General features: G+C 43.3%; 1 pseudogene; it reads right to left on the minus strand.

Moving 5' to 3' along the window:
• LOC111407015 lies at positions 1–2,204 on the minus strand (annotated as a pseudogene).
• Positions 2,205–2,512: the final 308 nt, after the last annotated feature.

The raw sequence follows: 2,512 nt of genomic DNA on the forward strand, positions 1-2,512 counted from the left end.
TCACTGAGAAACACCCAACCATTTTGAGAAGTTCTCGAATTTAATGTAATCGCTATCTGAGATCATTGTCTTTTACCATGTCTTGCTGGCAGCCTTGATAGCTGAAGCAACCTCCTGAAAAAGACAATAATAGGGAGACTGCAAAGGGTTAAAAAAAATTCTTCTGGACATGGAAAAATATGCAAATAGAAACATAACACTAACAACTGGGGGAAAATTCAAAGGCAATAAAATCATTTAAAATTACTTTACGATAAAGGGAACAATCATTTAAACGAAAAATTAGGAAAAAGACAAGTTAAGATCAATTATATAAAGAATGTTAACAGGGCAACAAACTTTGACAGACAGAACGTTTAATGTCAAATTCCACAGCGAACTTTACACAATTCATGGCAACACAAGGCAAGAATAGATGCACTGTGGAAATAAGAAAAAAAAGGTGAATTGCCTATTCCAACAATACCCTCGACCTTCAATTCATTTGAAGTTTGAATATAAATACAAGTGCACGATACATGTCTTTGTCTCAGACTATTGCCACTCTCTAGAGCAAAGGCATCACATTCAGGCATGACCAGAAAAAAAAAAATCTTGAATGAGCAAATTAATGATTTTCAGTCATATCAATCAGTAGAGGTCAGGGCTGGTCAAGCACTCTTAACATAAATAAACAAGACTATAAAAATTACGTATGGTCAAAAGGCAAAGCTATCTCAATACATTGTAACAAAGCAAAAGGTTCGATTTGTTGCAAGCAATCCGACTAAGCTTGCACCACAAACCAAATTCCAATCAGTGAACAGCTTTGACACGTATCCTACTGACCTATTGTACTAACAGTCAATCACATACATAAATGGCATAATTAATCATTGACTATGAAATTGAACATCATCAACACCACAACAATTTCCATGATAAAGAAACAAGGATAGAGTCATCAATCACTATTGTTTGACATGCAAAGATATCAAATTAAAGAAATATACAAACATAAAAAATACAAGACTAGGCTCGAGAAGTCAGAATTTATAGACCAATCAAAGCCACGAATAACCAGATAAAAATCAACAATACCTTAGTTATCTGCTTTCTCTTCTTGTCTAGCTTCTCCTATTTAGCCTTAACACGCTGTGCCTCAACCAAGAGAGCCATCCTCCTTGCAGCCTTAGCATATGGGTTAAGCTTCAGCATTACGTTCAGATTCTTCAGCGGGTTCTTCTTCAATGGAGCTCTCTTGATCTCCTTCTTGATCGGCTTCACCATGGACTGCACCTCGTCAGAGTTGATGATCCTAGCCAGGTCAGCGTTCACCATATTAGCCCGAGGTAGCACATACCCCTTCTTCTTCTCGGATGGTTTATCAAATGTCCCGTAAACTTCATCCAATTTCTCGAATGCTGACTTTGTCCAGACAATAAATCTCCCAAGATGACCACCTGGTGCAAGCTTAAGTAGGTTGAGGCGCGAAACATGAGCAACCTCAACGCCAGGGATATTACGGAAGGCCTTCACTAGCTTTGCACCCTCCGTACCATACACAATAAGAGGGCCTTTCCTGGAAATGTATCTGCGGTTCCGCATTTTACCCTTTCCAGGGCGGATTGCGACACTATCCTTGGCCTTTTGAGCATCAAGGTATGCTCCGATTTGCTTAAGAGTTTTAATAGCAGCATTTGTTTTTTCAATAGCCTCAGCAGAATCCGAGACAACAAGAGGCAGCTCAGGAACTTCCTCAATGCGGTGTCCACGAGCAAGAACAAGGGATGGAACAGCAGATGCCGCAATAGCGAAAACCACTGTGTGGCGCTTTTGTGTGACGTTCACGGCTCTGTGCCAGCGGCGCCATATCTTGGTAGAGGCGAACATACGACCACCACGACACATGTTGCCAAAGGCACCCTGTCCAGCACGGTGGGTCCCACCGCCAGGCACCCTTAGGATACGAGATACAGCGCGTCCGGTTCCCCATGACTCGGTGGAGTTCTAGTGTCCAACCTTCTTGGACACGGCGTATGGCTGGCGGGCATTCTTGGAAATTTGGCTGTGCACAAATGTCACGTGGTCAGGGCGGATCACTGCCTTCATCACGTCGGGAAGTGGCATGGAGTTGGTTGCGGAGCCTCCGTCGGTGGCCATGTCATTTTCTAGGGATTGGACGGTGACGAAGGACGGGCGACAGCCGCGGCCATCGCAGAGCAGCTAAGGTTTTGCTGGGTTGACGAAGGTACGGGGGAGGAAATGGTGGGCAATGGCTGCCCCACCCGGTGTGTTTTCCATAATAGCCTTTGACCAAGTTATTTGTTAAAAAAAAAAAAAAAAGGGGGAAAAGATAAAGAAAATGTGTAGGGTCGAAAATACCCTCATTTAGGAAAGAAGAGAAGAGAAAAAAGAAGAGAAAAAAGGGAAAAATCTGCTAATGACCGTCGACGTCGCCTACGGACTGCCCGGATCGCACCAACTTCGACCAAGAGCAGAGCCACCTTGATTCGCCGGAGACCGTCATTTT

The sequence above is a fragment of the Olea europaea genome, chromosome 12, assembly GCF_002742605.1.
Source record: "Olea europaea var. sylvestris chromosome 12, O_europaea_v1, whole genome shotgun sequence".
Classification (NCBI taxonomy): Eukaryota; Viridiplantae; Streptophyta; class Magnoliopsida; order Lamiales; family Oleaceae; genus Olea; species Olea europaea.